General features: G+C 33.8%; 1 protein-coding gene and 1 non-coding gene across 2 annotated transcripts in view; one reads left to right on the top strand and one right to left on the bottom strand.

The window, feature by feature from the left end:
* Positions 1-796: 796 nt before the first annotated feature.
* The window catches only part of LOC119837543, a 290,166-nt gene continuing 263,191 nt past the window's right edge, over positions 797-27,771 (top strand). Inside the window, exon 1 of the mRNA XM_038363140.1 lies at positions 797-1,097. The gene's annotated coding sequence lies outside the window, so the exon portion shown is untranslated. The remainder of the gene's footprint in view (positions 1,098-27,771) is intronic.
* Positions 6,013-6,083, bottom strand: Trnag-gcc. Its single transcript has one exon. It is a non-coding gene; the product is annotated as a tRNA-Gly (tRNA).

Below are 27,771 nucleotides of genomic sequence, written 5' to 3'. Positions count from 1 at the left end.
GTTTTTGCGTGAAAGAGCAACAAACACATACACATCCTTACAAACTTTCGCATTTATAATATTAGTAGAAAGTAGGATAGTAGGATAGGACTAAACTAATCTAACCTTGCTTGCAATTGGAATTATACTAACTTATTTAATTAACAATTACTTATGAAAATTAATTGCACATTTTATTGACTTATTTCGTGACTCACATCAGACATCCAACAAAATCTATAATAGGTCGGTGTAACGATGGGGTTCGGTAGTATAGTTGTTTGATCCCCCAATTTATTAACTCCTCTAAGTGCCTTGGCCCCCGATCAAATATTTTAGAAGATTAATTTTTACAAATATTAATAGAGCATATACAATTTTACTTTTTACTCTGTATTTCATTGGTAATTATTTGCATTACTACCTATTTCAGGGTTTCATTGTAAGCAATCATCAGGAGATAGAAAAATTAAAATACATTTTCATTTTTTCATAAATAATAGTATCCATAGAAAGATGTATATTCGATGCATTTTCTCACTCCAAAGGGGTTAAATATAAATTATTTATTATAATATTATATCAGTACAATAACAAAATAAACTTGTAAACTCACTTAGAATATATAGTTTCTTGCGCAAACTGCTTAGTTAAAGCAAGCTCCTGCAAATATAACATAGCAAAAATTGTTGAAAAGTTGAACGCGGCTTGGGAACTGAAGCTCCAAGCGCGAAAGTTTTGAAGCAACAAGCATTGTTGAGCTTTTCGAAGTTTTGACTCCCTCTAGCGGCGTTAACCTTCAACTATGCAATGGCGGAACATGGCCGCCGCGTATTGACTGTCGTACGTTTGTTTACTCTTATTTTCTAAGTTTTTAATGTTTAGTGCAGTTTTGTTATAATGAATCGTCATTGAAAGTTCTTATGTTAGTTGGTGTGTTTCATAAAAGTTCTTTTTCAAGTGTTTCGTTTCAGTTTTCTTTCAAAAAGTGTGCAAGTTAGTGATTGAACCGACCAGTTCTCTTAGAGTGCTTCCACATTGGAATGTTGTGATAAAATCATAGTGGATACAGTGTTGTCGCTTATAATTTCGTTTGGATTTCATTCCGGCCTCAAAAGGTGCGTACTTTTCTACTTTTATTTACTTTATGGAGTTTACAAAACTTCAGTTAGTTTGTTTACTACGAAACTCCACCGCGCATGTTCATAAAGTTTTCGAACTTACAACTTAATTTACTTTTACGTACTGCTTTAGAGTAAATGTTTTACTCATTCAAAAAATACAATTTTTAGAGATAAATGTAACGCCTATTTTTTATGTATTTCGTAAAATTTGTTGTCTTAAAAATGCTCGATAGTTTCAAAGAAAGCCATAGGTATTATTAGATGTACTTTAAAATATTTTAAAATGCATCTTGCATTCTATTATAGATTTAAACATGGATTCTAGGTCCAGTAGTTACCTATTAAGATTTAGACATATATTATAGAATACTATTTTTTTTTAATTTCTATAGTATATAAACATCATTGATAGTTTAGATCCCATATTCTATCTTTACTAACGTAATGAAACATTTTAATACCAGTAAAGAGTTGAAGATAAAATGAGACATGACAAAGATTCACTTAGAATTGCATATCCCAGTGGTGAATAAGTGTTGACTTCTGAAACAAGAATCAAGCTATATAACATTTTGTTTCAATACATTTAAAACTATACTATGTATGATGAAAAAATGTGTTATTTGGATATACTTAGTTTCTTTTCGAAACCCATCCTTATAAACTCCTTGTTTCTTCTTTGAATCTGACTGAGAAGTAACTTATTTTTATGATTACAGTAAATTAATTAAGGCCAAGCAATTTGAGAATAATAAAACTCTTTAATTGTAATTATATAATAATGCTTATCTACATATTTCCAATAAAAATCTATGTTGTTATATTTTTTACTGATATCCATATCTCAAAATAAAAACTGCTACGCCAATCCTAGTAATTATTATTTTATAATATGGAAGCTAAACCTTTGCCAAACCTTTAACAAACTGTTTTAAACTTTGATCAACCCATTCAAATCCAGTATACATATGAGAATTGAGAATATTTAATTTGGACAAAATCATATATCTTAGGATAGCGAAGTGCTACAGACAAAAATAAAAAGTTATTCATTAAATGTATTGAGTACTGAAATAAACTATAATTAACATTCCTAAACCATGTCTAATACTTTCAGATATGTGTAAAATGATGAGAAGTTGATGTTGTGTGTTGAGTTGAGTCATATCTCTTGTAAAATACACACAAATAAAGCTTGAGTTTTTATGGATAAGTGTTAGTATTGTTCTGATCTTTATGATCTTATATTGATCTTGTATTTTTTATTCAAGAACAAATTCATTAAAAGGTACATACCATTCAATATTTCTTATTGAATATATGTATTGTTTATTGTTGTTAAAGTATATAATGCCTGATATTAAATCATTGCAGATAAGATATAATCTACTGTACAGAATATATTACAAGTTATTTAATGGTGTATCTACCGAAATATTTCTAATGCATGTTGATTCATCTTAAAAGTTGGTTTCTCCATAGAAGTATATAAACTGAGCTAAAATCGACTTTAAATACTGGCCTCACAATAAGTATCTAGTACCACAAGTACTAATTATTGTTGATGATCTGCAATCCCATAGATAAGTATCTTGAGGCAGTAGCAAATATTCTAAGAAACCGTTGATTGACAACACAATGTATTGAAGTTTTCTTGGAAATAAACAATATGCTTCACAAATTACTCGTCTATAAACTGCAAAATCTGCATACAATACTATTTAAAACAACACGCAAACAAAAACTGAAGTATTAAGCTCAATATGTTGATAATAATTGCATCGGACATCTCATACATATTTCATGAAGTGATGCACATCACTGATTGGATAATTTTCATGCGAACGGCCTGACAGCAGTTTTGTTCTGTGAATATTTATAGTCTATGCTTCTTTTGCTATTGACGATGGCGATTATCGATTGTATGGATAATTCAATTTTCTTGTTGTTGACTATGGCGTGAGTTGATGTGTTTTTAAGATTATAAAAATTATTATTCATTTATGAAATTCGCGGCTTGAAATGCATATTTTAATGTTATATATTAAAATAACTGTATATTTTTAATAATTGCTAGATATATTTATAACAACTATCAAAATCAATTTTAAAAATACCGTAAGGATAAAACAAAGGGAGTATGCCTAATAAACTTATCAGCAGTTGTTAATAATCATGAGAAATGATTCTCTTTCTGAATTATAGACAAATCGAATCAAATGTAAAATATATTCCAACTAGCTATTATTCTTTTAATTCGGCTCCAGCTATAAATAATATATAAAGAGGGTCGCAAAATGATGTAGTAACTCAAACATTGCTATTAGATTGGGGTAAGGGGTTGCAATTTTTAATGTACGCAAACTTGAACTGTAATGCATATAAAATTGAGTCTATAATTGTGTCTCGCGTCTGGCCAGTAGCTATGATTTATACAGCTTATTTTGTTCCCTTAAACAGAATAGAAAATGTGGAGAAATAATGCATATGGCGTAATGTATGTCTTGAGGCTCAAACAGGCGTTATTACAAACAATATTATGAGTCTAATCAAATGTAACAGGGAATTCTTTTAGATTTCGTTTTCGGGGAATATTATAAAGAACAGCCCGCAGCAGGCGCATACCTATTTACTAAACCACACTATTTGATATCTAAGGTATGTTAGCAAGTTTATTTATTGCATTAGTATTTTAGTATTTGTTGTAATAAAGTGGGTTATCCTATTTGTACCGTCCTCAATTCGTGGCGCATATTATTCTTCTATTATTTTATGCATTAAGCCAATTAGTGTTTGGAGATACCAAAAAAACGTTAACAAAACATATAATAAACAAAGTATTTTTATTCCATTGGATACTAAAGGTATTTATATACTTACTATGCGCATAATGCTATTCGTGAACTGCTTATATGAATTATTTTCTATTACTTTTTGTTAATTTTTAGTGCAAGTAGCTATCAAATAAAAACTTTAATATTCCTCTTTATTTTTAAACACATGAGATGAGTCAGTACAAAATCTTCAAAGTAGTCTGCCAGTTATCGGTATATATATCTATGAACCGGCAGAAACCTGTCGTGCGGTTGTCAGCTGATTTGGTACTTAGATAGCTCTCTAGAAATAATCGCTGGCCTACGAAATTGCTAGGATATTTGTTCGTAGAAGCGTATTAAATATTTTCGTTTCACAAATTGGAATGAATCTTGACAATGGCGTCCATTTGTATCCAAGTATTCAAGCAGCATAAATTATTAATTATCGATGTAATAATGCCTATCATATTTTTTACCATAAATTATTTGAAAAAAACGATTAACTAAAAAAAATATACGCAAATATAAAAAATACATTTCAATTTGAAGTCGGACTTCAGAACCATTTGTGTAAAACTGTAAGCTGCTTACCCACTTATTACTGACATCATATACATTCATGAGTTGTAAGCGAATGATAAATATAACAAGTAGGTTAAGCTTTCAACTATCTTGCTCATCGTATTGCAAATCGCAATAAAACACAAGTTAATCCCGTAAACACTTGTGTAATAGCACAAACTACAGAGCTATAAAATCAGTCACAATTAGGTCGTCAGGCGTCACCCGCGAGATTCAAGCTCGATGGATCATTCATTATCTAATTGCTAGAGATGCACGGCGTGACAATGGAGATTTATATCGGATTTGAAACGATTTCGATAGACGACGAACGACACTCATTATTTTATTTAACTTGCCGTCTCGCTTGCGAGGCGTGATCCTGGGACGTTTTAAATTAGTTCTGATAAACACTTCTGTGAATTGTGTGACAAATTGAAACGGTAAAACATTTGACTTAATGCGATTAATTTAAGGAACTATAACTATTCAAATACCTATAAGTATTTAGGTAAGTATCTGTTGTTTCAATTAAAATGATCTCTTACCGCAAATAAAAGTAATAGGTATACGAATAAGTGCGCTTCGTCCATTGACAGATAAATACACTGAAACGACTTTTTAATAATGGAAGCCTTCCAAGAACTTAAGATAATATTGTTCGGACATTTTTTAAGCGTTGCGTCCATTTTCCGGGCCGTCACATCGGATTGTCCAAATAATTACCTTTGCGAGTCCCCGGGGCCCTTAATGCGTTGTTAAATGCTGCTCGGCTCCATTAAGAGAAATGTCTTACATTTTCCCCGTTTTACATAATTTTTATATCTATTTTATACGCGTGGGAGTGAAGTGTGCAAGTTGTCATGAAACCTCGCTCTGTGGTTTTTCAGAGTTACTGCTAGCACTTGATAAAGAGTGAACTTATTAATGAGTCTCAGAGTAAAAACCTCATGGATATCAGGTGAATCAGTATGCTAATGGCATAAACGGTCCGGATTGCTTTTAAAATCTTATAAAAGCGGCCGATGTACGACTAAGTTAAAAAAAAAATCAATAATGGAAAATGGCTATTAAAATACGGAATTCTTTGTATATTTTATTTTAATTACTTTATTTACGTAAATTTATGTTCTCTAACAAATAATTATTTTTAGGAATTTCAATCATAAATTTAAACTAACATTAATCTCAATAAAAAAGCGATTGCTGAGAAAATTTGTACAAAAGTTTGTGGTATTCGCTGTATATTCTTAAATTTATAACAAAAGAAATGTCGGTCCGTGTGTGAGGCGTGAAATTATACAGATAATAAGAGATATCGGTTGGTAAATTATACGCTACGGAACATGTGGCCTCACGTAATAGAGGGGAGGGGCCTCTTTTTGTGAGTCGAGTCATTATCTTGCATTGTGAGATCCACCTGTTTTTTCATTATTAAAATTTTTAGTTTTTTGTTTAAATTTAAAGTGTTGTTTAAAAATATGTATCACACACTTACATATATAGTGAAAAAATAAATAAAAAAAAGACATTGCATCGGCCGGGAATCGAACCCGGGCCGCCCGCGTGGCAGGCGAGCATTCTACCACTGAACCACCGATGCTGATAGTCTAACGTTCCAAATAGCGGGTTATAGAATACTAGCTTTTCGCCCGCGGCTTCGCCCGCGTATAATTCGCTTATATCGCGCGACATGGTAAGGAGTATTTTCTTCGCATTAAAATGTATGGTTTGTTCTTTCCCACGTTTAGCTCCATCTTCATACCAAGTTTCATCAAAATCGGTTTGACAATAACGAACTTTCATACAAACTTTCATCCCCTCTTTCAACCCTTTCTACCCTTTTTTCGCGTTAAAAAGTATCCTATGTCCTTTCCCAAGTTCAGTTCTATCTTCATATCAAATTTTGTCAAAATCGGTTCAGTGGTTTAGGCGTGAAAGCGTAACAGACAGACAGACAGACAGAGTTACTTTCGCATTTATAATATTAGTAGGGATGATAAAACCTACACTTATTTATGGAATCGTCCGGTGTTCTAAATAAGAAAGACCTTTTTTATTCTAACGACTCACCTGCGTTTCGCGGCGCGTATGCAGTGAAATAATATATGCATTCATAATAAAAGACATCTAAATTGTATATGTAGCATTGCGATATGTCAAGGGATCATTGAAACCATTGAAAAACCACCCGCCTACTGTTTAAGTTATCTATTAGGTATAATATGAAGTTTGGTTGGTTACCCGGAACTACTGGTTCGAATTCCAATAATATATTGGTATTTAGATTTAATTTTATTGGATTGACGATTTAGCGCGTAATATTACATAGCATCCAGACACGACCAAAAGGCGCGGCAAACATCGATGAAAAATGTTGAAAATTACGCGAGAAAGACCTAGTTGTTCCTTATGATGATTTAAGATAAAACTATTAAAATGTTAACGACGGTTTATCAATCACACTCGAAGTGAACCAGAGATTTTTCCACTTTACATTTTGTCCCCGAACCAAAATGTGAGAAATAACGGGTGAAAAATACCCGTTCGTGGCGGGCGGGTTGGCACAGGACCAAGCCTTAATGTCTACATCGACCCTAGGTTTTGCTTAGCACCTGGGTTACGTCTAAATTTGGCTTACAGATCATGTAATAAGAATTGCTTGTACTATTGACTTCTACAAGTATTACTATAGTTAATTATTTTATCTTGGCTAATTTGATCTACACAGCAGAAATGATAAAGTATCTAGAATTTAAAATTAAATAAAACTGGAACAACTTTGAAAATTAAATCTAGAAAACTAAATCATTTTTAGAATATTGACTAAAAACTCTTTGTTTTTGAAACACACATTAAACATGAACAATAAATATATCTACAGTTGAGATAAAAGAAAATATAGGATGTAAAGAAAAAATCCTGTTTCTCTACAAAGCGAACCAAATACCGAAATAAGCGTTTAACTTACTAAGTAAAAAGGAATGTTTAGCAAGTGTAATAGATGTCTTGTCTTCTTAATTACGTCCATTAATTAAAAGAATTTATTTTCTCTGTAGCTAGGTTATTTATCGCGTCCAAACCTGGCTAAATTGTGTTAATGTACTGGAGTACGTCTCGGTGACACGTTGATTCATTCTGCTGAGATATTTGTTTGTTTCGCGGGCTGATTAGCCTATGTTTGTGGTCAGGGGTTCGAATCGTCGTGTAGCTTATATTTTGTCTAGAAATACTTGCGCCATTGCAGTCTAGTAGGTAGATATACCTAAATACGATAATTGAATTTGTGTTTACTTATCACGCCCTAAAATGAATAGGTTGGATAGGGATAATACAATAAACAGAACGAACTGAATACTGTGACGAAAGTGTCTTTTTTCCAGTAGGTAACATGTAATTAAAAATTAACGTTTTTTTTTTGTGAGTACGCATTATTGTCTTAATTTTTAACCGACTTCGACCTAACGTACGTATGGTAGGAATATACAAGATACAATTCAAAATCTTGTTAAGGTCGAGGTGTCTCTGTCTATAATTTCTCGATTAAATGCTTCAAGCGTGTCAGTATAATCGTCAAATGATAAATAATAATGGGCTCGGGGCTTTTTAATTAAGTTTAATTGTTGAACAAAACAACACTCGCACTCCGCGAACGTCGCACACCTACAAGTGTAATATAATGTTCAACTTCTAAAACGCTGAATGGCAGCGAGGATGATTATGCATACGCGAGCTGCCGCACGTAGCGTCTCTCATTAAAGTTACGTGACAAAAAGGCGCGAAACGTCTGCGAATACCCGCTAATTCGAGTGTGGAGGCAAATTGCGTAACAATAAAGTAATTAAGTCCCGCGTCAAACTGCGCGTCGCGTAAACAGATTAAGAATGCTTTGCATAATCGCGGGACGAGGCGCTTTTTATTTTGGCGCTTTTGGCGGGAAAGGTGTACACGTGCCAATTGAATTATGGCGGCCGTTTCTAGATTTGAACTTATGAAGACCATACATAAAAATTGCTCTTATTCATGATGCTCTGTTGCATGAAGTAAAAAGTATTTCATATGAAACAAAAAACATAAGATTTATTTGTATTAAAGAAAAATTCGCAAAATTACCGATTTCTACTAATATGTAGGTAAGTCTAATCGCTTTAGGTTCAGCACCTAATATTGCTCAAAAAAAGATCGAGCATCTAATACATTCTAGAACCATTTCTACAAATTCCGCCCATAAAAATAATGCTTACATATTAAAGCACTTCGAAAATAATTAAATTTATATACTGATAAGGAATAATTATTTATAAAAACCTTGTGAAAAACATCGGTTTTCGGGCGACGCTTAGGTACAAAGGCCAAACAACAATTGAACTTTGAAAATATATTTGATACCTACAAGCTACAACAAAGGGATACACTGGACACAAATTAAATTAAATAAAGGCACGGGTCATTAAGGCCTCAAGATAATGAGTATATAAAGAATCTTCGCCCTCGTGGATAATGAGGGTTTGAATTTAATTTCGATCGCCAGGGGACGGTGCTTCATTACGGTTTAGTAGGTACATATATTTTCAATTTATTTCCTAATTTCATTATCGAATATTTTCTTATATTATTGCCAACGTAATATGAAAACTTGATCAGGTTTTGTAAAGGGTAATCTCATTCGAGATTTATATATATTTTCATCGGATTGTGAAATTAATCTTTTATAGGATAACGTTTTGCTTAAAATTGAAATATACATTTGAATATTACAAATGAAAACGTGTATTTTTATTTTGTTATAAGTACCAATTTGTGTTACTAACTCAAAAGGAACGCACTGAAAACTTCACTCTATGCGTTGAGTCATCGTTGAATGCATATATATATGACATCACTCACTCACGTATGACTCGGCAGCGTAAAGCTGTCGGTCCTGCGCTTGATCTCTGGCGGTATCGGATTTCCGTCCAATCGGCCTTTGAGAATAAGCGAATAGAGTACACTTGTTTGCCCACATACTTGTTTATTACAGCACCACAAGTCTTCTTAAGCCCCGCTCGTTGGTGCGAGATATCCGCGGGTTAAGTTACTTTAGACGCGGTCAGTCTGTTGATGGGTGACAGCTTAAGGTGTACAGTGGAGTGACGTAATGTAAAATAAGCTAATGTACGGTTTGCAGGTGATCTTTAATCACACGATAATAAGTCTCGCGCGTAGTGGTCTAGGTCTTCGGTATCTGCTAAGTTTTCCTGTCACGTTTCAAAGGTCAAATAGAATTATTTCAGACGCCTAAGCACCAATGGACATGAAAATCGGCGAATGAATTCCAAGAGTAAAAATTCACAAGTTTTAGTTTATAAATGTATAAAATAAATATAAAATAAACAGCGCAGACGAAACTGACCCTCGTAAAGCGCTACATTAGCATAAACTCGACGACATTACCATATGAGACGTGGTTTTATATATTTTTAAAACGAATCGTATCGTAAATTTACATATAAGTTGTTATTTAAAGGGTTTCAAAGCGCTTTTCGGTTTAAAAATTCTAGCACAAATATAGCATTTGTGCGCGGGTAATGCAATGAGGTTTCGCTAGTGTCATTCCGTAAATTATTGAATATCTTGTACCATCTGATAAGCTTTCCTCTTAGATGCTAGTTTGTATTACGCTTAACTTCTTATTACTGCATAAACAATAAACATGTCTCATTTTCATTCCTATATTGTTATTTTAATGCATTTTAATATCAGATCTTAGTAAGTAGCGATATATTTTGAATTCAATTTAAACCAAAGAAATATTGGTACGTTTTAGTCTTTTAAATGCCCCGCCTGTTAATAATATGTACAAATCTAAACATGTACCTATGATTATGAATCCAACAGTATCACTAGGTTTGTAACTTTCATGGACCTGCATGGACACACTTAAAGGTATTCTGTAGATTACAAATTTATTTTGAAGACATAATTTATTTTTAAGTTTTGTAGCATAGAAGTGCTTTATAAATTAAGTTTTGTAGAATATAAATCTGTACTAATATTAGCTGAAGCTATAAAGCGTTTAGTTTTAGCGAAGCTATAAAGAAGTGTTTGTTTGTTTGAATGCACTAATCTCAGGAACTACTAGGTCAGATTTGAAAAATGAATTCAGACTTAGATAGCCATTTATTGGTGAAGCTGAGGCGGACTGCTAGTGCTTTATATAAGAATCGTTTAAAGAATAACAAAAAATCGATTAGGATCAAAAAAAAATCTCAACATAATGAAGGATAGCTTATCATTTAACCAAGCGGTAAACATCGATGAACTTTGTATTTGTCCGCAAATCCATTTGGCCGTAATGTTTTCAATATCGCGGCGTGATCGATTGGCGCACTAACGTTACACCCGGCGCCGCGTCCGACGCCATCACTCACTGGCTTAAGGTTAATATAACATTACTTAGTGTTTGTCTTGTGCCTCTCGTTCCGTTTGACATCCAACTGCCCGCGGCTTTACTCGTTTGCTTTTGGGTCATTGCAAAAGTGACGTACATTCTTTTAAACTGGTAATGTTTAGTTTCGAAAGGTGATTTTTATTATAGTATATGTATTAGCTGGGGAAATTAAAAAAAAATAGTCTACTGACATATTGCTATGGCTATTTTTATCGCAAGATTCGTCAAATTGTTTCAACGTTTTAAATGTTTCCCTGAATTAGACTCATCTGACTTTGACATTGTGTTATTGGGCCAATTCAAAAATACTGTTTATTCTCAAAACGGAGGTATATTATCTTTTAGGAAAATTAGTTGTGGACTTGTATCCCATGAAATAATGGGTACTCGAGCTACCTATAGGTATAACTAGTTTAATATAAGCAGCATATATATGCCTCTAAGCGTTCGTGCTTAATAACACAGAAGTAAAAAAACCAATTTGTAGCCGAATAGCGTTGATCAAATTTTTACTGCTCATTTCTTTGTTCAAAATGTTCGCACGATTTTAAACAAAAACCCCGGTAATTACGGCCGCGGTTACTAATGACTCGTTTTGTATGACTGCGGTGCATTAGTTGTGTGGATGTGGATGTGCTTCGACACGGGCCTGCTCGTGTTTGTGTAATTGTTTAATTTCGAGCTGCTATTGTGATGGAGAGATAAGAAGATACGAGATTGAATTTCGATGCTTATTGTTTTTTTTTTTTTGATTAAGTATTTGTATGGTACGGATTGTGACTGGATACATGTAATAATTGTTAACACACAGCTAGAAAGATAATTCACAGTTGTACGCAGATGTATTTTAACACTGGTTTATCGGCTTTGCCCGCCTTAGTCAAAGGAAAGCTCGTATAGTCCCTGGTCTGAGAAAAGATTTTTGATAGCCCATGTCCTGTCTCAGGCCTCAAACTATCTTTGTCTCAAATTTCATCTAAATGGGTCAGTCGTCTAGGTGTGAAAAGACAGACAAATAGACCGATAGAGTCACTTTCACATTTATAATATAAGTACGGATAAACAAAATCTTTCGATACTTGCTATAAACTTATATTCGAACTACTAATGTGTAACTGATTCATTAACTTTAAAAACATCTGTTTGACATGCAAAGTCGGGAAAGGCTCCTAGTTACACAGTGTAGAGTGAATTAAACTGACCGTGTGACGAATGAAATCGCCTCAACTCTTGAATCACAAAATTCATAATGAGTCGGATGGGATTAAAGTTTTTGTGATGTTAGAGTCGCTGATATGAGATCGCTGCCGCCGACACAATCTGCGGTAAACCTAATGTAATTATGTTCGAGTCATAAAATATAATTTAGTGTGTGTACAAGCGTAAATACGATACAGAGGCGGTTGCTAACATTTCAAAGGCCCTCAAATCCAGCTAATCGATCAAGTTCGTACTGCGACATTGTCTGACATTTTTTACGGCGCAATCACGAATACACGTAAGTGGACACTTGACATATTGATATTCATCGGACAGACAAACACAATGATTGATTCTTCTGTTCGTAAGGCAAATAATGCCCGACTGATTTTATCGTTGTTTGTGAGTAAATTATTAATTATGTTATCGGTTTGTTAATTATTATTGAGACGTTGATTACTGATAAATTTTATTTACATTAGGTATTTTCATAGGCTATTTGTAATTCTAGTACCTAGATTTAACCCTTTTATGCCTAATACATATATAATAAGGAATATTTTACAACAAAAAAAAAAACGTTACGTTTAATAACTTTAGGCCGATATATTTCGAGCAAGATGTTGCGAATACACAACGAAATAAAAAAACTTAATTAAGTGGACATTTTGAACTTCATTGCGAGTAATTAAATAACATAAGAAAGTTAAAATGTAAGGGGATGTTGGGGGGTTGTTGGGTAAGTTTAAATGAGCGCTGTCACCCGGGGCGGCGGTCCCGTCGCCGAAACAAGTGCGGCCCGGGGGAAGTCGTTGTAATTAAAAGATTTCTTTTTTACAGCCCCGCAGTGTTGCGATAAAACTTTGAGATCAGAGTACTTTGTGGGCTATGTTATGATTCTAATGAAAAGATGATTGGTACCTTAATGTGGTTTTAACTTAAACTAGACGCTCGTCCCGTCTTCGCCCAGATTTAACCCAAAGCGAGCATTTTATCGGGATAAAATGTCTCCTGTCACCCAAGTCAGCTTATACCCTGTCTGTATAACAAATTTCATCAAAATCCATTCATTTTTTTCAGCATCATTGACGGACAAACAAACAGACTTTCTCATTCATAACACTAGTGTGAAGTGTGATAAGTAAATGATTGAAATTTGCTTCGAATTTGCAATTTGCGATTGTTGGTTACATACGTTGTTCAATTTTATTATTGTCGTATGGCTGTAGTTTGAGGTGTTCAAGCCGTGAAGAAGTCGATATTCCATTTAAATAAAATAATAAGAACCTCCGTTACCGTCGTTTGTTATTTCGTCTATACGTAAAATGAATGTCATTGATCCGACCCAGTTGGTAGGAAATAATGTTGATATTTTTGTAGTTTGTAGGTACGTAGAAATATGATGAAATATTTACGAACAATCTCAGCTAATGGGCTTGATTTTTGTAAAACTATTTTCTTTATTGAACTTGTGTTATTTTATCGTAGATCCTCATACGATTCTTATTCAAATTGCGAAAAGTAACAGGTAGGTAGTTCAGTTTACACTACGAATAATGCAAATGTAATATAATTCAACATCGCCCAAGAAAAATTCATGCCCTGTAAATCTCCGCTATTATACTATTTTTAGTATATATAGTATATAGTAGTAGTATATATAGTAAATATATATGTATGTGAGAGTTAAAAGAGTTAAAATAACGATACCGTCTATTAAGACATTATCTCTGTATATACTGTGTGAGCTCTAGCAGACCACGTTATAGGCAGGTATGTAAAAACTCTTCTCAAGTTCCAGATACCTTTACAGGTGTGCGTTATTACTCATACATTGCTATGTTACACTATAATATATAAAAATATTGATTCATTGGTATTGTGAGAGGAAATTATACGTAAGTACGATAGTTACTTCAAGGAACCGTAGGTTGAGACGACCCACCGGGTATTAACATATAGACAGTCGGTAAACAGCGAACACGGATTATCACAGCAGGTAATTATTCCTCCCTTGATCTGCTCTGCAGCCTCATTCCGCGTCAAACACAGTGCCAACTGAATCGTCCTTTGTGCACCCAACATTATAATCAACTCTAATGCCGCTGCGCTGCTACTTGAATGAGCTCACTTTTAAAACGTTTTATGAAGTAGCGATGTTGTTTTTAGCCTCGTGTCTGAAACGTTTTCTATTAAATGTTGTTTTGTAGCATTTTATTCATTATCCAGCTGTTTAATTGCTATCTTGTTTGGGTTAAAACAGCTACAAACCCGCGTCATTTTGCCAAACCGTAGCAAAATAACGCGGATTCGAACAATCAAATATCTTCTATTCTATACTACCCATACATTAATCATTTTAATAATATAACACGGAAAATTTAAAAATTACAAGTTCTGCTATGTCTTAAAAAATGATATTTTTTCAGTTAAATATATAACGAAAACTATCTTACAGTTAAAGATGCATCACATTTGTAGTTAGTACACAAGTATATTCAAGTCGATGCATCTTAAGTAATATTTATGAAAATGAACAAAGTTTTAAAGTGCCATAAAAGACGCTCAGTTTTCAAATCAGTATACGAAGTCATAAATGCGTAGGTTTAGAATTCATCCTCCCAGTTGTTCGTCCCACACGTCTTGTGTCTACAGACTTGCCAAGTATGTGCTATATACACTAATAATAGTATAACTGTGAGTGTGTCTGTCTTTCACGCTTACACTGCTGAACAGTTGAATAGATTTAGAATAGTTAGTAGCGACCTAGTTGAAAATCAAATTTCGCTACAAATTAATATATTTCAATGAAATCTGGTAAAAGAAGGTGGGAAGACGGTTATGATGTGTATTTATCGTGAAATACGTTATAGATACAATATATCTTACTGTATATAGGTAGTTAGATAGAATTTATATACATGAAATGCATCTAGGCATCCGAGAAATCTGTGCCTTTACCTAGCTAGTAACTTGATCGGAAAATCTTTGAATATAACCAATATAGTAAACGCTGCCATTCCACGTTCCTATTGGTATACAAACATGTTTATATTTTATTTTTCTTATGTCTTAGGTAACACACGCAAAAAGTCGCGGGCGGCAAATAGCTAGAAATGAATATAAATTATCTCTACTATTTTGAATATTCGCAAATGTATTTAAGGTACATTGTTACTATATCTAAAAATCTTATATAAAAGGTGTATGTTCCATGTGTAACTACACAAAACTGCAAACATTAAGTTAGCAAGTCTAAGCATTAAAGTTGAAGCTAGAAATCGAGTGGATAGCTTCAAATCCTTTATGGACAATAAAGTATAAAGATGGACGTAAAAACTTAACATAAGTTATACTTGACGTTTACGGTTAACTTACATTATTCATACGGTAAGGTCAACGTATCATCTCGGCAGTGACAAAGTCGCAAAGGTGAGATATATTTTTACCGACTTTCGAAATGCGATTAAATTTAACCATTAAGATATAGTTTTCTTCACTACCTACGTAGTATAAAGCTAAGTCGCTTCCCGCGTCTATCCCTATGTATGTACGTATGCTTAAATATTTAAAACTACACAACGGATTTTTTTTAATAGATAGAGTGATTCATGAGGAAAGTTATGTATAATAACATCCATTAACCTACTACGCATTTAAGGCGTCCGAAGCTGTGGGCAAAGCTAGTTGATAATAATTCTTAGAAAGCTAATATTTGTTCATGGGAATATGTTTTAATGTTAACTGTTATTACATACTTAAAAACATGCTAAAAGGTAAAGATAGAAGAAATCCTCGAACTGTCTATTCTTTCGGGCTTGTTCCGCTTGTGGAAAATTGTTTAATTAAAAAAAAAATAATAATTTTCGCGGTCTAGGTTTTACGTGATGTCACTGTTAAATGGTAATCTGTCGAAAGAATGTTAATGCTCATCGCTGTGAAGCTATTACTCGGCTATCTGTGTTAAATCTTCGCTTCGAGAAGTGTCTAGGACGCACGAGCCCGATGTAACGCGCACCACTGAACAGTTATATGGATTTAGTTGCAGATTCAGACGTCCCCTGTGTATGCAGAGTTATCGCGAGATATTTACGACTTATGTTATACCGGTCTGTACTGCAGACGCATCTCAACGCTACGACGTTCAGCTAAATGTATCAATTTGAATACGAGAAACGACATCCTGGGTGTTTAGCTAATTTTCAATGGGTATTGTGTGAGCCTGGACAGAGTCTTTCCTGTCACGATATTTAAAAAGGTTCTCGGATCAAAACGTTTGGAAATGATCTGTGAAATCGCGATTTGTAGGTACAGCGATATCTACTTATAATAAAGATGTAAAGATGTTTGTTTGAACGCTCAAATCTCAGAAACTAGTGGAACGCTAACAAAAATTGTAACACCGTTGAATATGTAGGTTCGTGATGGGCGTACCGCTGGGATATAATCTATACCGCTATAAAATTTAATTTAAACCTGTTTTTTTATTTGGTCGTGAAAGGTCAACAAACATAATGCATCATAGAGACAAAAGCAGTAGCCAACCAGTTTATAGAATTGAAACAAATGAATTGCCGCATCTCATCTCACCATCAAGTTATATTTCAAGTATACAGCGTACGTGTATCGTAAAGTTTTAGAGGCAAAGCTTCGAATACTTTATACTTATCGTCTGGCCGGTAAATCCCGGTGATAACCCCGGTCACCGGTTTTATGTTAGCTTCAGTGAGGCTAAGGGCCAGCGTCCTATCGTACCTAATAACTTTAAGTGATTATGCCTTTACTTTAAGGACATTGGCATGACTATCTCGTGTGGAAATTTATTGCTTTATGAGTTGACACGCGATGTGTTCATTATTATTACAATAAGTATTTATCCTATTTTATACTAGCTTTTGCCCGCGGATTCGCAAGCGTTAAATTTGGAGTACTTTAATAGATGTTACCTATTATACATATAAACCTTCTTCTTAAATCACTCTTATTATTAAAAAAACCGCATCTAGATCTGTTGCATAGTTTTAAAAATTAAAGCATACATAGAAACAGACTCAGCGACTTTGATTAATACGAGTACCATGTAGTGATTCTCATATTAAAGTGTGCAAAATACACTCAAATAAAAGCAAAACTAAAGTTGACAACTTGAAGTATATAATTCTTCAATAGCAATTGCAATTTTTTATTTGACGTCTAAATCAAAAAGCCCTTAATAACAAACATAATAATGTTTTATCAAATTCCCGACTGCGCTTGTTTTTATATCTCCATCCCTTATTCGCATTCTGTTCATTAAAAATATCTCATTTTACCCTGTCTAGTTCCTTACGACACTTGTTTTCGTTAAAAACTTGGAAATTGTTAATTAAACTTACACAGAATAACTTGTATTAAAAAACATAGAATGATGCTGTTAAAAATTTCTCTTGAAAATGTATAATCTTATTTTATGAGATTTTAAAGTACGTTACAAGAATCTGTGCCGCGGTTGAAACTACCACCTGGCTTTGTCCGTTTTGTTTATTTAACCGATTTTAGAAGAAATATGATCTGTCAATATAGGCTGGTTTGCTTGCATACCCATCTAGGTAGGTTTCGTCTTAAAACGAGCAAAATTTTTGCTTTTAGGAGAAACAAATATTTTTAAATTCACAAATATTGTGGAAGTTAAAATATTGTATATATGGGATTTATTTTATTAATCATAGTATCCCTTTCATTGGTAGGTATTAACTTCTTATTTAATTTATAAATGAATGTCGAGGAATACCTGGGTATACATAAACTAGACACACTTTTCACGCACTGACCACAAATATTATTTCACGGGTATGTTGGTTCTATTTTATTTCCTTTTATTGGTGGGTATTCCTTTTTATGGGCGTATTGTTTTGGGAACATACATACATATAGGCGGATGATGAAGATGCTTATGATGATTAATTGTTTTGTTACAAAACTATTATAAAACACTGTAACAAATATTTGTGAAGAATTGTAGGTATGTAAAAAACTCAACATTCTGGTGTCTTCTCTTTAAAAACATGTTTTTATTTAATTATGGTTGGAGCAATAAAAACAAATGTAATGAGGCCCTTCTGTATTCATAGACTTGAAGAAACCTGTTAACGTACAGTCTAGATTCTAGATAGAATAAAATATCAATAAAGCTAAATAAACTGTTTCAGATAATAGACTTGTTCTGTATTAAAGTATTTTTGATTATTTGCCTGTAGTTTTAAATATAAATGTTTTGTAAATATTGTGTATGTTGTGTAGCTAATAAAATAATATTTTTTATTTTTGTCTGCGCGTATAGATTTGTGGTCAATAATATATTTAAAAGTGAAAACATAAGAAAAAGGTCGATTTTTGCGGCGGGATGGCGGATTTGAATCCCGTCTCGTGATCGATTTTCATATATCTTTTAATACCATTTGAATATATAAAACAAAAAATTAAATTCATATGAAAAACAAACATAAATCTATTGTCGGATGTGAATTGTGTTTTAATATTCTGTTGGATGAATAATTAACAATTAAGTTGCAGATGTCGCTTTTTATTATTTGTAAAACTCGAAACTTATGTTCAACACCGTCCTTCTGATTTCTAACATTATAAGAGACGAATAAAATACTGCTCTTCATAATTACTGAGGTTGTTATATTAACTGGACTTAACTGATTGTTCAGATGAATGTAGTAAAGGTGAGAACGTGTGGTTTCGTGATCACCGGTGACGGACTGATTCATTTTAAATTGATCCTGATGAAATTAATTAAGTAGGGAATTAAATTATTTGTATTCAATTATCACCGAATAAACCAAGCGTAGTTATTTGAAGCCGATTCAACGACCAAAAACTTGAGTTTACAAAATGAAGATGTAATAAAATGCTTCTTTCCGATTGATCAGTAATTTATGAGAACCTAGCTTGCAAACTAACGAAAAAAATATTATTATAGTAAATATATACTACTTTCAGGAACGTGTCACACGGGCCGGGCCTCCTATGATAGTTCAGTCATAATCCACTGCGCTGGCCAAATGCGAGTTGGCAGATGTCACATGTCGTCGAATTTTTGATTCGTAAACATTTCAGTTTTTTCACGATGTTTTCCTCCGTCGTTTCAAGCAACGATGTGATTTGTGTTCAGATACATTGGAAAATCTATTTATTTCTTACACCCTCGCGCGGTCTTCAACCCCCGACTTTTTGTAAGGCCGAGGTTCTAACAACTGATCTACCACTACATCAATTATCTAACATAAATAATATATCATACTAGCTGCGCCCCGCGGTTTCACCCGCGTAAGTCCGTATCCCGTAGGAATATCGGGATAAAAAATAGATGTTGGCCGATTCTCAGACCTACCCAATATGCTTACCAAATTTCAGAGGAATCGGTCAAGCCGTTTCGGAGGAGTATGGCAACGAAAACTGTGACACGAGAATTTTATATATATAGATTATGATCACAGATATATATTAATTATATAAACAGCTTCAATCGTGGCAAGTTAACTTGTAGATAGAAGATGAGCAATATGTTTTGGATATTGCAATAGTTTTGTTCTGTAACACAAGTTATTCAAAAACATAAGGCGTTGCTACGTGCGCGGAATCGTAGCGAGCGCATGACGTGACTCTGAGACTATACGGCCAGCGTGTAGGCTAGGAGCTAGTGATGCGAATAAATTCAATACTTAATTAAGTATTAATTATATTTTTTATTGGTTGTGATACTTTTTGAAAAATTATGATCCGTAGACCTCTTAAATAAGAAGCAATCGTACAAGTTAGAAAATAAGTATTTATCCAGCTATTAGTGTTATAACATTATCACTTTGTTGTATCGATCAGAAGATCAAAAATGTTAAATTTAATTTTTAGTTTTATAGCATTGAAATGCTTTATAAGTGAGAAAGTTTTTCTGTTCTTTCAAAATCTCTCATCAAAAATGTTGATAAAAATTTATCTCATATTGTTAGATCCATTTAACATTCGATTTGATTAAATGTAATTTAATGTATAAATAAAATAAGTTTAAATGTATATTCCATGACCTTTTTAATATTTTAAATGAACAAATATATGAGCATTCTGTAGACAAATAACGATTGAAGCAGCTCTTAGCGCGAGGAACAATCCCCACACTCGAGAACTGCCTTGCAAGTAACGCGACATTCAGCCTGTACCGCACATTACAGCTTACTCTAGCTGATGAGGTACACCTAACAATAATACTACCTCACCTTCGCTTGACGGTGAGCAAGCACATCAAACTCAAGCATTTATTCAATTAGACTTCTTATAGAAGCACTTTTGAATCGTCATTTTACACAGTTTTAACATTTACCACCGGTTCGGAAAGCATTTTCTACAGAGAAGAGCCGGCAAGAAACTCTGTATTTTACATTTTAGTTCTACATAACGTCACCGCCCATGAACATTGGCTGAATGAGGTACAAATGATCGACGATTCATTTTATATTGTCTTTTATAAGAAAAATTACAATTAATATAAGTCTAAGCTAAGTTAAGAGCCTGGATTTCCTCTTCATTTAGAAGGTGTCTAAAGACACTTATCGTTTCTTCTATTATTTAAGTAAATATTTGATATATCTTAGATTTAATTAGGTTCTCTATGTACCTGTATGTGTATATAAAAATGTCGTTTCCACATTTCGAAGCTCCCTCCGTACAGCTATCTCAAGTAAACGGCTGTTTCTGTTATTATTTTTTAATTTCTCCGCGGCGGAGCCTTGACCGGGAACATCATGGAAAACTGAATGTGAGAGAATTGTTTTTAAAAACTGCTGTAAACAAGACGTTACTTCCGTCTTGTCTTTTGTATTTTTAACATGCGACTGAATTTTGATGGCTCTCCAGTCTCCAGTCTCCAGTCTTGTAGTTTAAAATGAATTGAATTTGTTTTGTTGTTTTAATGGAATATTAGAACTGTATAGAATAGTAATAGTAGGTACCTATGTGTGGAAATAGTGTCGTCTTTTTGGGTCTTTTCCCATTTAAATATTTTGTATATGTTACACAAGCAGGAATCTTGATATCCGGGCGGAGTCGGGACGTGCGTTTAGTAAGGTACATATGTATATATATTCGATATTGTATGTTTGAATGAAAGTAACCTTCTTTGCCCAAGCATTTCCTTGAAACTATGAATCAGTAAAAAGCTAATATTTAGTTGTTGACACAAATCACGGGGTTTTATTGAATTGGGTTTGTAGACAAATGACTTATGAACAAAAATAAATAATAGTTCGTTTTATATAGTTATTAAGGGACCTATTTCCGTTTCAAGTACATCTAATATTCACGTATATTGATAATTTATCTATTTCAAGGTAGACCTATATTAATAAAGAGAGTTATGACCTGAGATAAATATTTTATGTAAGTTAGTAATTACAATTATTTACTACTTAAAACAATATTGTCCTCTCAAAGTCATGTACATTTCACGCTGGAAATATTCCTATTGTTATTGGAATGTGGAACCAAATTACACTCGGACTTAGGCAGTAACAGGCCCTAGCTCATAACTTATGCACCATGTAATTATCGCCGACAAGACATTAAATATTAAGCTTATAATTACGACGAAATGCAGGTCATAAGATATGTATGCACTTCTTTGCATGCTAAATTTGCTGTATTCACTATTGCCGGCGGCTTCGCACGCGTTAATTCGGAGTAGTTAAATAGATGTTTTTATACATGTAAACCTTTCTCTTGAATCTATCTATTAAAAAAAACCATCAAAATTCGTTGCAAAGTTTTAAAGATTTAAGCATACATAGGGACATAGGGACAGATAAAGAGACTCTATTTTATACTATGTCGTGATGTGAGTATGTTTTGGCTTGAATTCGTCTACTTATACTGTGTCGTCGGTATGCCAATTTCTTGTAAGAGAAATCTCGTTACTAGTTTGCGCCGAACCCAAAAATATTTTATACTTAGTGGCAATCGCTGGGCATACTTAGTACTTGTATAATATTATGTTTCTCGCATTTGCGATTGCCTATTCTATTCTAGCTCGCAAATACCTACGTTTCTTTTAGTTAATGATTCGGATTATATAACGCTATAAAATTCATGGTTTCAAAAAACTAAGCTAGGTATAATACGTGTATATTTGCCAATAATCTGAATGTTTCTCATCGATGAATTTGAATAAACAACTTTAATCTTACTTTTATCTTTTATTGGACGCTATTTGACAAAGCTTCCAATCAAATAAAGCTTTCGGCTTAATCTGCAGGATTACTACCTTTTGTACATATGCGATTTGTCCTACAATCGACTAATTGAATACTTATCGGCTTATCTCTGTTGCCACTTTGTTTTATTTGATAATAAATTAAACCGACACGCGATAACAGCGCACTTTTAAAGCCACACAATTTTGCTGTTTATTTATGAATGGAAAATGCAATTATAGTAAATCTCGTACGGTCAGCAACGGTAACTATATTGTTAGTGACTTATTGACTACGGCGTCATTATCTATGAAGTATTAAGTCGGTACTTATTCGTGGTGACTTAACTTGTAAACTTTAAAATATGCAATTAACGAGGATTTGAAATGGCCGCGGCGTTTATTATTGGGCATTACATTAATTATTAAATTATTAAATACTATGCATATTCTCTATTGATTTATTGCATGTATTGAAACGAACCCAAGAACAAACACTAAATGTGAACAATACTGTATATATCAAAATGTCGAGTATATCTATCGAGATGGTAACTGAATAACGTCGAGACTCAAAACAGTGTCGATCGACTTGGTTGCTGACGGTACTGAAATGTAGCGAACGGCAGAACAAAGGGCGTGTTTGTGTACCGTCTGCAGTCTCAGACCTTCCGGTGCTGATGACGCCCCGAGGCAGGCCCTTTTAGCAGACGTTTGAGGGCTTTTATGTCCTGTAACGTCTGAATTAGAGTGCACTTTCTTATTCTGTAAGATAATGTGACATACGTTAGGATTCTAAAGAGCGGACGTTATTTTATAACTTATAAATGTATCGAATTATATGTATGTAAACTGAGATTTACTTAAGGTTCAATAAACTGCTACTTTCGGAGCGCCAAATGAGCAAGGTAACTAGCAACGGCTCATTCACCGATTATATGCAAGCAGCGTTCCAGTTTAAACGTCTTACAAGCGTAACAGTGTTAAGGAAATCTTGCGTAACCCGGCAAATCCGGCAACCGGGAGCGGCAACCGGCAACCGGCAACCGGCAACCATCGCAGTCGCATCAGTGACGAAGTTACGCTTAGCCCGACTTGTTTAGTGTCTTGGAGTTGATTAAAACTTCCTCTGCCTTCCGCCCTGGAGGCAGACACTGTGGAGATAACTTGAATGCCTCAAGTGCTGGAAAGATTGCTTTTCTCGCAACTAGCAACTATTTTGGATGCTTTTATCTATTCTGCGCTTTTTTCTCTGTTAGAACTTTTAGTTGTAGATTACATCCATCTAGTTTGGACGATTATATCAATTAATTAAATATAGAGGTGCGTATATGAATTCTTAGTGTATAGTAAAGCATAATTCATCAAAACCTGACCTAGTCATTCCGTTATTACTTAATGCGTAAAAAAATATATATGAAAAATATCAATAATAGCATAGGCCTATTAAGTGTAAGTCGAAACTCCTAAGAGATCGCTTTCATAGATAGTGATTGTTTAAGGATGGGAGGAGTTTATAACCAATAATATTTTCAGCCGAAGACATTAAGTGTGGGAGAATCAATAAAACTGGTCAATTTGCGACTAACGTCATCTGTATGTGGTACCGGGGAAGTACCACACCCCCACAAGAAGACGACGTTCCTAGAGTGGGAGAGCCGGAGGCCCATATTCTTTTCCTTACCCTTCCTAGTCCTTTCCTTTATTCCTCTCGCCAATCCTTTCTTAATCCCTTCCCAATTTAAAGTCGGCAATCCATTTGTGGGGGTCTGCAATGGACCTTATGCCTCTCTAAATGTTCATGGGCGGTCCTTACCATCAGGCGTCCCATCAGCTCCATTGCCGACTGTGACATAAAAAATAAAAAATTTTGTATGGTCATAGTAGGTTAAATTCAGGTGGCATCCCTTCCACAGCTGTAATCTACCTCTTACTCCAAACCGTCATCATGTAGCCCATGGCATCCCTAAGAATCTCATATATTACATATACCAAAAGAGAATACGCATTTATTCCGTTTTGGATTCATGCTCAAAGGATCTCGCGGATATAATAAACTCGCCCAACATTACGCTCCCGATGAAGTTTACGGCAAATTCTTTAAAAGGAACTACAGATGGCATTATATCCCTCCGATATAGACGATCGCTTCCAATGGTATATAAATAAGTGGAGACAAAACAAAAGAATTGCTCGCGATAAATGTCGAATGCCTGGAAACGATACTCGCTGGCTCTTGTGATGTTTTTATGAACGGGGCGTTTTGTTCGCTTTGTTTTTGAATTGCTTGGATTACGTTAGTAATAGTGCTTTTAGAAAGAGTAGTAGATTTAGCTATTTATTACTAATATTCTATCTGAAAGGCTGATCACCTACTTGTCCCTAAAAAAATCGATAAGTGAAACAGATGTACATCACCTGCCCCACCACGGGACACGGGACTTCACTTTTTATGTAAATATTTACTGGACGAACTGATTTCGATGGTTCTTTTTTTATGAAAGCTGGAGTCTCCCATGTGGACACACTTAAATTTGATTCAATTCTGACAATTTGAAAATGGTCTAGTTTTTTGTTTAAAAGTATTTTTTGTTATATTGTAATATTTAAATACCATTTTAAACTCTAACTTAACAATCCAAAGTTAGGATAAAAAATTTCCAAAATCAAAAATTATGTAGATAGGTATATCGCATCGGCAAGTTAACAAGCTGTCAACCAAAACATTAAAATGAATACACAAGCGTCGTTAATGTATCAGATGCGGCCGGCATCAGTTCGGCGAAGTCGAAAATTGGGCAGATTGCGAAAAGTTAATAATTTCACATGAGAGGAAAGATCGGAGCTGATAGCAGAGCGATCGTTTAATAACAAGGTTCGATGCTGAGATGTGGCCTGTGACGATACCGATGCGATTTTCGGTTTTGCAAGATAATTTTGTAAAATGCGTGATGTTATCGGATTCCCAAAAATGTTGTTAGGTTTTTGAGGATATTTTGTATGGTGTTCATTTTAAAAGTTTACCTCATCTTTCCTAACATAATGCTTTATTTTGTACGCTGTCCACTGTCCGTCTGTATGTCTGACTGTCTATCTTTCTTCGCACATACACCACTGAACCGATTATAATGAAATTTTAAAGAAAAATCAGAGAAGAGAAACGGTATTAGTTACAATTCCCAAATCTTACGGAAACTGCCTATGTAAGAATAACCCGACACTGTCTATTTTTCTATTTGACAACGCGGGCAGTACAATACAATGTTAATACATTGTATTGTACTATATATTTAATATTATTTCTGAATCGGTTTAAAAAAAAAAGTCTACAATATATGTAGTAGGTAGGTATAATAATATTTCTCTCAGCGTAACAATTTGCAGTTGATTGCAAATTGAATGAATTCATTTACAATACTTAGCATTTCAACTGGCACAAACTGTATTCTATTTAATTTTTTCATTCGGAAAGTGAAAAAATGCAACTACGTGCATTTTCATCATATGTTGTACGTAAATGAACACTAATTTTTATTTACGGATGGAAGTTGTGTCTGGGTTTTTGTTTGCAATTAGCTTGTATTAAAATATATCTGACAAAAAATGGACGATTTTAATGAGAAGGGAACATTAATTTTTCCTCATTAGCTCAAATTTTGAAACAGTATTATATGACAATGTGGACAACTTGGCATTGCGAGGAATAAGTAAAATCACACATACATTTCTGAAGTACGATGGTTTGTAATAATTGAATAAGTCTATAGTTTAGGTTCATATCGAAAATTTGTTTTCCACTTCAGAGGGTCGTTAGATTATAATAATCGTATTATGCAAATAAGTAGGGTTGATTATAATAGCGAAATATTCCTACCAAAAGCTTAAACCCACTTGAAACCCTGTCCACAATTAATCCATTATACTAATTCTAACCACTGCATCAGTAGATCGTTAATACAATTAATAAACATGAGAATAATTGATACATCTTTACGGAAAGCCGCGCATATCTTCCCCGAAGACTCACAGATGTCTTATCGCAGTATTGACTCCTACGCCGTCGCGATTCAAAATAACCTCATTAAAATGCAAAGAACTCGGTAATTAATTATTGGAGGCGTACCCAATACATCCGAGTCGAGACTTATTTAGAGGTAACGTGATACTACAATGCGAAGGTACTGATTAACGGTGAAAAAGCTTTGCTCCATAAATATTTCTCGTTGAAAGTTTTGTTTTTCAGTCTTTGACGTTAATTTACTTTTGATTTTAAATTGATTCATTCTAATATTGTATATTATTGTATATATATCTTTATTATCTTTGAACAATATGCTCGTAGACCTACTGTATCTTTGCGTTAAAATAAAGATATTTTAACGATTTGTCTTACGGTAATTGAAGGGAAAAAATCCATCAACAATAAGTTATAAACAGCTACAAATAAAATAAAGTTTGATGCGAAAAATGCTCATCCCTTTATATTCTATCCACACGTTTAATAATTTCTATGCGAGACTAAACGAAACGTCTCGACACATTTCATATGCAACCTACGTCATAAACTTATTCGCGATATTTTTCATCATAAAGTGCAGCCCTTCGCTGGAATAACTCATTCTGTGTAGAAACGTTATTATAAATGAAACAGTATATTAGCGCTGCAGCTCGGAGACGTGAAAACTACGTGTTTAGCGTAAAGCTCGTGATTATGGGCGAAGTTTCAATCGCTTGTAAATTAAATATCATCATTCATATATAATTATGGTATTCCTATAATAGAAATTTGTATAGCAATAGGTATCTAATGATTATAATTAGGTGGGTTTCTTATGAATGTAGTAGGTACAGACTTAAATATTAGCAATGTACAGGGGTAGCGACTCTAACAGACAAACACTAAATTAATTGGTATAGACACCTTCCAATTATTATCTCTTGAGCAAGACGTCTAAATGATTTTAAGTAAGTCTTTAATCGACTAAATAAGAGCAGTTGAAAATGTTTAAATACTAAATTTATGGTGTTTGAAGTCAAAGTTTACAACATTATAATCTAGACACATTTCTGCCTAAATTATAATCAAAATTATAGTCCGTCCATATATATCCTGTAGTAATGAAATGTTATCTAATGTCGGTGAGATAGCTCCAACAAATAGGCGAAACTAATTAGTATCACAATAATTAGCGCTAAACAATGTTATGATTTCACATTTGGCCTGCGCGCTAATGTATTCCCTTTATTCGTGCGTTTCTGGAAATTTGCTAATAAATACCATATAACTAATGTATTATACAGGCATAGAAGGTTTATATTAGCGTGTGGTATGAGTTATATCTAAACTTAATTATGTAAAGCTTGTTAACCTCTGTAATCTCAGGAACTGTTGGTACTATTTCCAACATTATTTCGCTATTGGGTACGTCATCATCA

This window comes from Zerene cesonia, chromosome 28 (genome assembly GCF_012273895.1).
Source record: "Zerene cesonia ecotype Mississippi chromosome 28, Zerene_cesonia_1.1, whole genome shotgun sequence".
Lineage (NCBI taxonomy): Eukaryota > Metazoa > Arthropoda > Insecta > Lepidoptera > Pieridae > Zerene > Zerene cesonia.
The sequence above is the reverse complement of the archived record's forward strand: the minus strand, read 5'-3'. Positions and strand labels throughout refer to the sequence as shown.